Genomic DNA, 14,607 nt, shown 5'->3' on the forward strand with positions numbered 1-14,607 from the left:
CAGGCGGACTCTCAACCACTGCGCCACCAGGGAAGCCCTTTTTTTTTTTTTTTGGCCACACTACAAGACTTGCAGGATCTTAGTTCCCCAACCAGGGATTGAACCCAGGTCCTTGCAGTGAAAGCGCTGAGTCCTAACCACTGGACCTCCAGGGAATTCCCACAAATGCTGCTTTTATTTTATTTTAAAAAATTATTTTCCGTTATGGTTTATTATAGGATATTGAATATAGTTCCCTGTGCTACACAGTAGGACCTTGTTGTCCATCCATTCTATATGTAATAGTTTGCATCTACCAACCCCAAACTCCCAGTCCATCCCTCTCCCACCTCTCCTTCCCCGTTGGCAACCACAAGTCTGTTCTCTACATCTGTGAGTCTGTTTCTGCTTTGTATATAGGTTCATTTCTGTCACATTTTAGATTCCACATATAAGTGACATCATATAGTATGTCTTTCTCTGACTTACTTCACTTAGTATGATAATCTCTAGGTCCATCCATGTTGCTACAAATGGCATTATTTCATTTCTTATGGCTGAGTAATATTCCACTGTATGTATGTACCACATCTTCTTTATCCATTCATCTGTTTGTGGACATTTAGGTTGTTTCCATGTCTTGGCTATTATGAACATAGGGGTGCATGTATCTTCTTGAATTATAGTTTTGTCCAGAAATACACCCAGGGATGGGATTGCTGGATAATATGGCAATTCTATTTTTAGTTTTTTGAGGAACCTCCATAGTGTTCTCCACAGTGGCTGCACCAACTTACATTACCCCCAACAGTGTAGGAGGGTCCCCTTTACTCCACACCCTCTCCAGCATTTGTTATTTGCAGACTTTTTAATGATGGCCATTCTGACCAGTGTGAGATGGTACCTCACTGTAGTTCTGATTTGCATTTCTCTAATAATTAGCAATGTTGAGCATCTTTTTCAGGTGCCTATTGACCATCTGTATGTCTTCTTTTGAGAAGTGTCTATTTAACTCTTCTGCCCGTTTTTTGATTGGGTTGTTGTTGAGTTCTTTGAGCTGTTTGTATATTTTGGAAATTAAACCCTGTTGGTCACATCATTTGCAAATATTTTCTCCCATTCCATAGGTTGTCTTTTCGTTTTGTTTATGGTTTCCTTTGCTGTGCAAAAGCTTTAAGTTTGATTAGGTCCCATTTGTTTATTTTTGTTTTTATTTCTATTGCCTTGGGAGACTGATCTAAGGAAACACTGGTACAATTTATGTCACAATGTTTTGCCTATGATCTCCTCTATGATCTCTTCTAGGAGTTTTATAGCGTTTTGTCTTTTTTTTTTTTTTGAATTTTTGAATTCTATTTTATCTATTTTTTTATACAGCAGTTTCTTATTAGTTATCTATTTTATACATATCACACCACCACCACACCCCCTACCACTTTCCCCCCTTGGTGTCCATACGTTTGTTCTCTACATCTGTCTCTACTTCTGCCCTGCAAACTAGTTCATCTGTACCATTTTTCTAGGTTCCACATATATGCATTAATATACAATATTTGTTTTTCTCTTTTTGACTTATTTTACTCCATATGACAGCCTCTAGATCCATCCACATCTCTACCAATGACCCAATTTCGTTCCTTTCATTCCTTTTTATGGCTGAGTAATATTCCATTGTATATATGTACCACATCTTCTTTAGTACCACATCTTCTTTATCCATTCATCTGTCGATGGGCATTTAGGTTGCTTCCATGACCTGGCTATTGTAAATAGTGCTGCAATGAACATCGGGGTGCATGTGTCTTGCTGAATTATGGTTTTCTCTGGGTATATGCCCAGTAGTGGGATTGCTGGGTCACATGGTAATTCTATTTTTAGTTTTTAAGGAACCTCCATACTGTTCTCCATAGTGGCCATATCAATCTACATTCCCAGCAACAGTGCAAGAGGGTTCCCTTTTCTCCACACCCTCTCCAGCATTTGTTGTTTGTAGATTTTCTGATGATGCCATTCTGACTGGTGTGAGGTGATACCTCATTGCAGTTTTGATTTGCATTTCTCTAATAATTAGTGATGTTGAGCAGCTTTTCATGTGTATAGCGTTTTGTCTTATATTCAAGTCTTTAAGCCATTTTATTTTTGTGCATGGTGTGAGGGTGTGTTCTAACTTCACTGATTTACATGCAGCTGTCCAACTTTCCCAGAATCACTTGCTGAAGAGACTTTTCCCCATTTTATACTCTTGTCTCCTTTGTTGAAGATTGACCGTAAGTGTGTGGGTTTATTTCTGGGCTCTCTATTCTGTTCCATTGATCCATATGTCTGTTTTGTGCCAATACCACACTGCTTTGATTACTGTAGCTTTGTAGTATTGTCTGAAGTCTGGGATGATTATGCCTCCTGCTTTATTCTTTTTCCTCAGGACTGCTTTTGCAATTCTGGGTCTTTTATGGTTCCATATAAATTTTAGGATTATTTGTTCTACCTCTATGAAAAATACCATTGGTAATTTGATAGGGATCACATTAAATTGGTGTATTGCTTTGCGTAGTATGGCCTTTTTAACAATATTAATTCTTCCAGTCCAAGAGCATGGGATATCTTTCCATTTCTTTGACTCATCTTCAATTTCCTTTATTAATGTTCTATAGTTCTCATCATATAAGTCTTTCACCTCCTTGGTCAGGTGTATTCCTAAGTTTGTTTTTTTTTTGGTGTGATTTTAAAAGGTATTGTTTTTTTAAACAACCCATTCAAAAAATGGGCACAAAACTTAAATAGACATTTCTCCAAAGAAGACATACACAGATGACCAAGAGGCACGGGAAAAGATGCTCAACATCACTTAGTATTAGAGATGCAAATCAAAACTACAATGAGATATCACCTCACACAAGTCAGAATGGTCATCATCAGAAAGTCTACAAACAATAAATGCTGGTGAGAGTGTAGAGAAAAGGGAACCCTCCTACACTATAGGTGGGAATGTAAATTGGTACAGCCACTATGGAGAACAGCATGGAGGTTGCTTAGGAAACTAAAAATAGAGCTACAATATGATCCAGCAATCCCACTCCCTGGGCATATAGCAAGAGAAAAATGTGGTTCAAAAGGATACATAAACCCTAATGTTCACTGCAGCACTATTTACAATAGCCAAGATGTGGAAGCAACCTAAATGTCCATTGACAGATGAATGGATAAAGAAGATGTGGTACATATATACAGTGGAATATTACTCGGCCATTAAAAAGGATGAAATAATGCCATTTGCAGCAACATGGATGGACCTAGAGTTTATCATACTAAGTAAGTCAAACAGAGAAAGACATGTATGATATCACTTATATAGGGAATCTTTAAAAAAGATACAAATGAACTTATTTACAAAACAGAAACAGACTCACAGACTTAGAGAACAAACTTATGGTTACCAGTGGGAGGGTTGGAGGGGGAGGGATAGACTGGCAGTTTGGGATTGATGCGTACACGCTGCTATATTTAAAACAGATAACGAACAGGGACCTACTGTATAGCACAGGGAACTCTGCTCAATATTCTGTAATGACCTAAGTGGGAAAATAATTTGAAAAAGAATAGATTCATATATATGTATATTTGAATCACTTTGCTGTACACCTGAAACACAAGGTTGTTAATAAACTATACTCCAATCAAATAAATGTTAAAAAAATAAATACAATTTTTAAAAAGGTATTGTTTTTTATATTCTTTTTCTGATATTTCATTGTTAAAGAAATGCAACTGATTTCTGTATGTTAATCTTGTATCCTGCTACCTTGCATAATTCATTTTTCAGTTCTAGTAGTTGTTGTGTGGAGTTTTCAGGGTTTTCTATATATAGTATGTCATCTGCATATAATGACTATTTTACGAGGTTATATTTTGTAAACTTCAAATTTTACTCATTGTAATAAAGTTAGCTGCCCAGATATGACAAAACAAAATCCCAAATAAAACTTAAAACTGAGAAGCAATCTGATTGAGCTTCACATTAAAAAGCTCCAATTTAAATGACAGGATACACCAAGTCACCATTTTCCAAACTACGTTCATACAGTTAATAGATATTCAGAGTAATAGGGTGCTGGGGCAAAACTGGTCCAGGAGGGACTTCCCTGGTGGTCCTGTGGTTAAGACTTTGCCTTCCAATGCACAGGGTGAGGGTCTGATCTCTGGTCAGGGAGCTAAGATCCCACATGCCTTGGGGACAAAAAACCAAAACAAACAACCAAAAGCAATATTGTAACAAATTCAAATAAGGACCAAAAAAAAAAAAAAAAAAGGTCCAGGAAATTCAAGAGTCTATAATTCCCCATCATGCCCTCCCTTCTCAAATAACATTCACACATTAAAGGTCCTAAGAAGCCCAGCAGAAGAAGTATGTTAACTTTGCATCCAACATTTTAAAAATTTACTTGGCCACAAAACTCTTCTTTATTATTATCATTTTTTAATCACTGTCATCTCATTTCTTAGCACTTCACAAAAAAAGTATTTTAGAAAAAATTACAAGATCTTCAAGTTTTCCATTTTACATCTGTTGTTCTAGCAACATTATTAAAAGCATCCCCTTCCACTCTTAAAAGTGTCCCACTTTGGTTGATAAATTATATATGGTCACTCTAATACTCTAAAACTAAACACAGTGACTTCCCTGGTGTCACAGTGGTTAAGAGTCTGTCTGCCAATGCACGGGAAATGGGTTTGAGCCCTGGTCTGGGAAGATCCCACGTGCCACGGAGCAGCTAAGCCCGTGCGCCAAAACTACTGAGCCTGCACTCTAGAGCCCGCAAGCCACAACTACTGAGCCTGCGTGCCACAACTACTGAAGCCTGCACGCCTAGAGCCCGTGCTCCGCAACAAGAGAAGCCACCCTAATGACAAGCCTGCACACCACAACAAAGAGTAGCCCCTGCTCGCTGCAACCAGAGAAAGCCCGTGCAGCAACGAGGACTCAACGCAGCCAAAAATAAATTTTTTAAAATAAAAGTGGATAAGATGGTAAATTTTAAGTTATGTATATATTACTATAATTAAAAAGAAAACAAAATTTTTAAAGATTTGTTATTTAAAAAATAATAAATTACTTAACATATATCAAAATATTAAATTAAAAAGGCTATTCCAAGACCAAAAAAATTGTAAAAATAGTCATTATTTTACATTTTTGCACATCTCTTTAATGTCTGGTTTAAAAAAGACAGCTTCATTTTCATATCCACTTTCACATTCAATCTGCATTAGGTTGTTTTGATTGAAGTACATGAAGAAAATTCAGCATCATGCAGATATGCAGTGGAAAAAGATGGCATATTTCAATAGCTTTCTCAGATAACTGTGGATATTCTTTGGTCCTCTACCAAAACTCAGCAAGTGGCAGTTTCTTAAAGGCTGTTCCAATATGGAATCTGAAACCATATCAATGAACATTTCCTACTCTGATATACTCAAGTCCGGTGGTTTGTCTTACATTTCCAATGGATCTTTTTACTATTTTGCAATACCATGCATTGATTATTTAGAAAGTATTGGTTCAGTGAGTTATGCAGTTCTTCCAAATGTTGACCCTTTCACTTTACAACTTCAATATATAACATTCATTAATACCACCCAGGAGACTTCCCTGGTGGCACAGTGGTTAGGAATCCACCTGCCAGTGCAGGGGACACGGGTTCGACCCTTGGTCCAGGAAGATCCCACGTGCCGCGGAGCAACTAAGCCCATGTGCCACAACTACTGAGCCTGCACTCTAGAGCCCGTGCGCTGCGACTACTGAAGCCCACACACATAGAGCCCGTGCTCCACAAGAGAATCCACTGCAGTGAGAAGCCCGCACCGCAACAAAGAGTAGCCCCTGCTCACTGCAACTAGAGAAAGCCTGTGTGCAGCAACGAAGACCCAACACAGCCAAAAAATAATTAAAATTAAAATTAAATAAAACAACCACCACTGATCTTATCCAAAAAAAAAAAAAGGGTCAAGTATTGGGAAACTGTCAAGCTCAAAGCGACAAACATAAGTCTTCCAAAATTTTATTTTCACTTGAAAGCTGAAATTTTATCATTAGCAACAGATACTGTCAGTTTGTCTTGCTGTGACAGGCTCACTTGGTTTAGTTTTGAGAAAATGTCTGCCGAATACCCAAGTCTTTATAACCATACTTTGTCAGCCATTCTTTCAAATAAAAATGGTATCCCATTTAAAACGTAGCTAGTTCAAGGCTTCCCTCGTGGCGCAGTGGTTGAGAGTCCGCCTGCCGATGCAGGTGACACGGGTTCATACCCCGGTCCGGGAAGATCCCACATGCCGCGGAGCGGCTGCACCCGTAAGCCATGGCCGCTGAGCCTGCGCGTCCGGAGCCTGTGCTCCGCAACGGGAGAGGCCACAACAGTGAGAGGCCCGCGTACCGCAAAACAAACAAGCAAAAACTAACAAAAAAAGTAGCTAGTTCAGCATGCCAACTCAAACAACTGCACAAGTTCTTTTTCTTGAATTAACCATCATCAGATTTGGTGTTCAGTAAAAGTGGTTTACAGGACTTTTCATAACACAAAATATATTTTAAAACGTATTCAAGAATTGAGACATAATGAAATTAATACGTTTTATTGCTTCATCTTAATTCCAAGTGCATGATGTCGTAAACTAGTACAGTTTAGTGTTACTGTCTTAATTCATGTAATTTTACCCACCACTGATTTTGCAAATGTCAATATAGCAAATAATGTCTTACTTCTATTGAGAAAATAGTTTTGACCTGCAGGATCCCCAGAAAGAGTCTGGAGAACTACCAGAGTTCTGGGAAACACACTTTGAGAACCACTGTAATAGGTGGTGCATTACTTGGATGATTAAGAAACAAATATTTTGAGTACATATCCCACTATAACAAGAGTGTTTAAATAAATACACACATTTATATGGTGATATGCTCAAACCAACTGATAATCTGGTATTTCACATACAGTTGGAACTCAAACATATAATGAACGACAGAATATGATACTTCCTGAATAAATAACAAATAATTACCAAATACCTACTATAAGCTAGACTCTGACCTAGGTGTCTCTACGTTCTCTTTCTTGGGTAACTCACAGAAGCCCATAGATCAGACTGATGATTTTAATACATGAGAAAAATATTTACCCTGAAATCTTTCAGATCTTAAGATTAGACCTACATGGCTACAAGAAAAAGTCTTAAAATTCACCATAATGCACAAGATAGCATGTTTAAATTCTATTTTAAGCACTATGCCATGAAGCTAAAAACAGGCTTGCTCACATTCAGAAACCCAAATACAAAATGAATTGCTTTGGCTGTGTACTGCCAGCACCCCATAAAGAGCCTACATTCATTTCTCCTCAAGCCAAACAACCCTTACCTGTTACAGTTTTCATTCCTATTTTTAAGTGAGACTCCAATATTAATATTATAGGAGTTACATTAAATGTGGCAACTATTTTTAAAAAAAAATATAGGAAACCATCAAAACAAGTTAAGAACTTTTAGACATATACATTGATAAATTCAAGAGGTAAACCTCTACAAACATACATATGAAATATCTGCACTGTAAAAAACAAAGAGACCATCTCGTTTTGGGACATGTCATGCAAAGAGCTTCAATATAGTATACAGTTAAGTGAAAAAAGTCAAAGGATACTGTATATAGTATGACTATGTATAGTAATACATATACGTTCATTTAATAAATATTTACTTACTGAGTTCCATGTATGTCCCTAATTTGTTCTGAATCTAGACATACACACATACAATTATGAATGTTATACAGACATGCATAATTAAATGTCCAAAGAAAAATGAATAGGTCAGACACAAAAGACTACATATTATAGGATTCCATTTATACGAAATGTTCAATACAGGCAAATCTGTAGGGACAAAAAGTAGATAGCGGTTGCCTGAGGGTGGGGTGGGTTGTGGCAATGGGGTGATAGCTGAAGGGTGCAAGATTTCTTTGGCGGGGTGGATGGGTAAGACAAATATTCTGAAACTGGTTGCGGTGATGGTTACACAACTTTGTGAATATATTAAAATACCATTTAATTGTGCACTTAAATGGATGAAATGCATGGTATGCGAATTATACCTCAATAAAACTTATGCTCTCTCCTCAAAAAATAGAATAGGTACCAAAGAGGTTGCAAGGGGTAAGGAGTGGGTGGGGTGAAGATGAAGGCCTTTAAAATTTTTTTCTACTTCCTGCTATAACATTACAATGAGAAATGTAAAAGGTAAACCTAAAACAGCCTTTTATAAATTATCTGGATTTAATGTTATTCAAGTTTATCTATGCAGCAGCCACGAAAAAAAGTATGAAGATATGACCCTATCGCCGAACATTCACAATTTAGACTTGTCATATAAACATGTGCATCTGCCCCCTCACTAACAGAAACAAATCTTGAATATAACTCATTTCACGAATATATCTTAGGCACCTACTGTGTCCACAGGGTAGGGATGAGGGAAAATGGGAGTGGTGTACAAAGCAGAACACTAGTCAACAATAAAAAAGCAAACTAATAGCTCTGGCTTTAAGTTAAAAACTTTTGCTATACAGTGGAGGAGACAAAACAGACACACGAAATGTACTGGAATCAGACTATAGAAAATCTTGAATACCAAACTGAGAGCTAAGACTTTATCCTGTTTTCAATGGAAAGCCAGTGGAGTGACAGGATGAAAGGAGTGTTTGGGGAAAACTGACCTGGCAACCAAAGGGGGGAAATTGAAAGCAGAGAAGAATAGCAGGAAAGGTAAGAAAGAGATGAAGCTTTTAAAAATAGGAACATATATTAACAGTCCTGTGAAAGTTATTGATAATTCAAAGTTACTAGTTAATGTTCAAAAGGTTTATGTTTGTTTTGTTTGCTTGATCTAATGTGAAGTAGAAAAGGAAAAAAGGTGATTTCTTCATTTTGATGAATTTTAGAAGTTCATGGCTAAGAATGAAGGTTTACCAGAAAATTCTGAGGGGAGTAGGGGCTTAGGGAGTTTTTATTCACGTGCTACCACGAAACCAAGAGTAGAGGGAATCAAAAGCAATTGGGAGTTCCACAATTTTTAACATGGAAGAGGAAGTAGCACTCAAACATTCTGCAGTAAGAATAGCAAAAAGAATGCATAACAATTAGTACTATTTCTGAAATTGATAGTAAAGGACAACTAAGTATTTTTAAATATCTCTATCACCTATTTCTGAAAAATCCTAATGATACAATTTGTTATATAAATGCTAAAGATTTAGGTGAGGAACAAATTTAACAGCAAATTTAGAGTATGATCAATTTCATACCCTTAATTTCATCAGCTGTTCCTTCTACAGTGCAGTGCACAAATAATATTCTTAATTCAATTCACACATGCATTTACTAATTGATTTAACCCATAAAGGTTCTTAAGATAGAAAAATGGTTTCATTGCCTATGTAACCTCCTTTCTCTAACAGCCTCTCCGAAACAATGTTACCTACCAATCTTATACTATGGCAACACTTTGCTTTGAGATTAAAAATATGGGTAAAGCAAAAATTCTCATAATCTATTTCATACTTTATCAAATGTTCTGATTCAGAGCATTTATATAATGTTTACTGACAGATTTACAGGAACAGAAATAATAAAGGTATAAACAACGAACAAATCAAAAATTACTTTTCACTCACAATACTTCATCAAAATCTTATTTGCACTGTTCCCTGAAGCACACACAAAAAAGGTCTGTAGAACAAATATATTTAGTTAGAATAAAACATTTTCAGGGGATTCCCTGGTGGCACAGTGGTTAAGAATCCGTCTGTCAACTCAGGGGACTCAGGTTCGAGCCCTGGTCTGGGAAGATCCCCCATGCCGCGAAGCAACTAAGCCCATGCGCCACAACTACTGAGCCTGCGCTCTAGAGCCCGCGAGCCACAACTACTGAACCCCGTGAGCCCAGAGCCCATGCTCTGCAACAAGAGAAGCCACCGCCATGAGAAGCCCGCGCACCGCAACGAAGAGCAGCCCCTGCTCGCCACAACTAGAGAAAGTCCACTTGCAGCAACGAAGACCCAACACAGCCAAAAATGAATAAATAAATAAAATAATTTTTTTTAATTGCAAACTTTTCTATCAGGCTGTTTGTCAAAACATTGTTTAAAATAGCAAAAAAGAAAAAAAAGTGGAAGTAATCTGATTGCCCAATGATAGGGGACTAGCTGAATAAAATACAATGTTACCTTTCAAATGATCATATAAACCTATATTTACTAACCTGGAAAGATAGCCATGAAAATAACAGCTTACAAATAAAGAGTAGTACAATCTCTCTTTTGTGATGTATATACATATGCATTTACTCACAGAGAGAAAGTCTAAATGGATACCCAGATGTTAACCATGATATTTCTAAGTGCTGGTATTACAGGTGCTGTTTATTTTTGTGCTTACTTTTCAGTATTCGCTGAAACTTTCTCAAGTAAAATGATATTTGCAAGAATTAATGTCTATGATTCCAACTAACAAACTCAAAAATCTTCCTTGCAAAAAGCCCAAGGAATATCCAAAAATACCCTGGCATAGAGCAAGAGGGAAAGTATTAGCAACAACATAACTAGAATTCTTTGTGAGCGAAGCACCCTAGAGGGCTCCAGGACTGACATGGCACCTTTAATGCAGCCTACAGTACAGGATTTTGAAATCACAAGACCTAGGCTCAAGTCCCTGCCACTTTTATCTGTATGACCTTGGGCTAGTCACTTACCTTTTCTGGGCTTACTTTATTGGTAAAAGGAAGATATTACCTGCCTTTACTACCTTGAAGAACTGATGGAAAAATCAAATGAGATAATGTGATACATTATGAACTGCAAAGTACCATATAAGACATTATTCAAACATTAAAAAAAAACAAACAACAAGGTCCTTAATGCCAGAGATACTTCAGAACACACTACAATCAATTCTATGAAGTAATGAACCAGGGGTTTGTTTGTTTTTAAAGGCTATGTCTCATAATAAACACTGCAGTTTTCCAGAAATTTAGATAATTCTTCCCATCCCTACTACAACTCTAAGACATTTTCTTCTCTTATCCCTAGTTACAAGCAAGAAAGGGTGCAAATTACACTGAACTCAAAAGCCTCAGCAAGAACCCTGGAGTAGCATGTTGATGGAGTTCACCAGGAGAAACCCAAGGTTAATCAGCTATGGACGCACCACTAAGCACTACTGCAATCAACAGGGATTACAAGAGACTCTTTGAAGAGAAAGACAATACAATTATCCAGGAGAAAACGGAGGAGGGAAAGGAGATATTTCAAAACAATTATAAGAGATACTTAAATATTAAAGTGTTTTACAAATTTTTAAATATTGTTCATAAAAATGGTGACTTAAAACAAAAGCCATCTAAATGTGGCACTTGAGAAAAGCAAGTTATGGAAATTCAATTCAAATTCATGAATAAATTGTCAGATTTACTTGCTTCTATTGGAAATAAAAGCAGACAAATTACACCACAAAGATCAAAATTAAGTGGCTAGTTCTTGAAAACAGAGGCAGAATATGACAACAGAATTTACTGACACGCGTATACAGATACTACTTTTAAAGGTATGGTTTTTAAAGTATGATTTCTCTTCCCCTTGAATTCCATTATTTACTCCACTAAAATGATAATGAACTTCTTCCTTCCCACTGTTCCTCCGGTGAGTTGAAAACGGCACTGTAACCCAATTTGACTTTTAATGCAAAAAAATTTGTAATTTTTTTTTTAAACTACTTTAAGAGGAACTACATGAAGCTGTCAGATTAACTTCCAAAATCATCTGGCCATCACACCCTCCTGCTTTTGAGTTCCTAAAGACAATAAAATGCTCACTCTCTACATTCTTACAAATGTCATTTATGGGTATTCCCCTATTGAAAAATTAAACCTTTCATAAACAAATTAGTACAGAGAACTTTTTGATATGTCTGACTCACAATCTAATTTTTATTGGCAATACCTTTAAGTGTTGCAGCTTGCACAATTCCTACAGGGGGCACAGATCTATCCATTTTTCCCATCTGATCTTGCAGATCTGTTATAGATTTAAAAGGACTCACTAAAATGGGTCATGAGGAAAAAAATTATGAATACACCCACAGCAAAATGAAATGTGGGTTGTAAATTAAGATAACAAAAGTCACTATTTACTCAAAGCCTCATAGTTGGAAATCCATTGGAATACTTTTGTATTCACCTAAAACTTTGAAAAATCTGAGTTTTTCCTAATTCTTACTCTGACCTTTCATTCCTTATTAGGAATAAGTGCTACGTACCTACAAAAACCACAAAAAACAAACAAACAAAATACCACTCAGAAAAGATAATTTCAAAAGGAGTATCTTCCAAAGCTTACTGCACAGAAAATTACATATACACATTCTTAAATAACTATGGTAGGCGTTCCTAAGATCATCTCCTCCCCTTCAAAAAAAAAAGAGCAAATGTAACCACAATCAAATATAAACATGTTTAACACAGCTATTACTAACTAAGCAATTTATCACAGCTCCTCAAAGTACTGGGCACACACAATGACAGATCAGTATGTCAAGAGCAGTTATGATAATCTGGAGAAAAAAACTGTACAAAAGAACATAATATTAGAAAAAAACTCCTTTGGAAAAACTCAAGTAGATTTTGGAGAGAGCAAAACAGGAGACCAATTTTAGAAAAATAATGTTTCCCCCCAAGTGTTTAGCATTCATCTGATGCAGGCTCATTTTTGTGAAGAGAAACTTTACCTAACAAGACTCACACCAGGGATCTGATCTATCCCCAAAGGCACTTTCTTAAAATGAGAAAGAACAAAGGAGGAAATCTCCCAGCATGTGCTTTCCATACCAGTTTCTTTGGACAGCATCAAGAGTGACAACATAGCCAGCACAAGCTTTTCAGCTTTACTCTGTAGTCCACGTAAAACAGAACTGATTAGCTATCATTCAAAAGGATTCCTAGGAAAATAAATATTAGAAGGCAAAGATCACAGCAAACATAGTGACTACATTTTAAAACTACAGAAAACATGTATCTTAAAGTTGCACACTTTTTTATTTCAAAAGTTAATTACCTCCAAAAATTCAAATTTCTGGGGCTTTTTCATTTCAGTCAATAGTTTGAAACTGGAAAAAACAAAACCATCCATTCTAAATCTGCTCTCCCTTAATTTGCAATTAGAAGTAAATTAAAAGTGAACGACACTCAAAGGCAGAGCCAAAATATACAAATTTTGGAATGTTAACATTGAAAAACTATTGGGAAAAACGATCTCTCAGCGAAGGTTTCCACTGAAAAACTCTCCAGAAACAAACCTGGCGTTTGCTTGTTCTAGGAGTTGTCGTTTCATTATAACCGTGATAATTCTTTAAATAATTTTCATTAATTATAAAAAGACGACTCTCCCCAAGGATTTACAACTGTATATCCCAACCTCCACTCTGACAGAGATGTCAGTTCTCTGGGTCAAGATTTAACCAACTACTCGGTTCACACACAGGAAGCCACAGAGAAGGGAATATCGCGTTCACAGCCTCGAAATAATACGCGTTAGTTAAAAACTGCTTGCTACTGAACCAAAATTAATCAAGCGGAGCCCCATTTGTCACAATCCAATCATAAGGGTTCCACCCCCCCTCCCCCAACTGCTTGTGTAGTGGCATATCTGCTTCGGTAAAGAAGCCATCATCAGGTAAAGATTGGGGTGGGAGAAAAAGCGGGGAAAAGGGGGCACCCTTTCATCCAATTTCGTGAGGCGAGAGCAATTGGTACAGTTGAGAGGAAGGAAGGAACGTTCTATTTATTGGGGGTTGAAGTAGGATGAGGGAAAAATTTCGTTCAAATCAACATGGCCAGCAAGATGTCCCTACAAACAAAAGGCAACGGGGGGATATAAACACTAACCATTCACCTCCATCAGCTATAGCATCGCCATCATGGAGTGTGCAGAGACCCCCCCGAAGGCTCCTCTCACCCTCCACACCAGCCAAAAGGAAGAGACGAAAAAGAAGGGAGAGTAGCTGCTTCCCACCACCTACCACTGCTTCCAAATACACACCCTTCGAAGGGGTTTCTCCCCCCGGTTGCCCGGAATCAGAGAGAAAGAGTACCGTCCCGCCCAGGCAGACTCCCCCGTCACCCCCCAGTCGAACCCCAAAGCCAGCCCGGGGTTCACTAAACTTTACTGGAGCTTCTCCCCCACATCCCCACCCCATCGCCCCAGGATCGCGCTGCCCACAAACGGGGCACCCCAGGCGCCTCCTGACAGGCGGGCAGCTGGGGAGAACCGAGTCCGGGGCGGGGGCGGCAGGGAGCCCCGGAGGGGCGGGGCGGCAGGAGCCAAGTTCCCGGGGGTCTGAGGAGAGCGCCTGACAGGAGCCCGGGACTGCAAAGGAGGAAGAGGAAGCGGCGGCGGGGAGCTTTCCCAATGCCCCCAACATGAACACCCTGCCCCTGCCCCCGCTCCCCACGGGGGGCGGGGAGGCTGCCTGGAAGGTGAGGAAGCCGAGCCCCGGGGACAGCCGCGGCCCCCACCTCCCGACTCCCTAT

At 38.1% G+C, this 14,607-nt stretch overlaps 1 protein-coding gene across 1 annotated transcript in view; it reads right to left on the reverse strand.

Annotated features, from left to right (window-relative positions):
• Nucleotides 1-14,607, reverse strand: part of PIAS1 (protein inhibitor of activated STAT 1) — a 120,389-nt gene that overhangs the window by 105,344 nt on the left and 438 nt on the right. The gene's annotated exons all lie outside the window — the stretch shown is intronic.

Source organism: Lipotes vexillifer, unplaced genomic scaffold (assembly GCF_000442215.2).
Source record: "Lipotes vexillifer unplaced genomic scaffold, Lipotes_vexillifer_v1.1 scaffold972, whole genome shotgun sequence".
Lineage (NCBI taxonomy): Eukaryota > Metazoa > Chordata > Mammalia > Artiodactyla > Lipotidae > Lipotes > Lipotes vexillifer.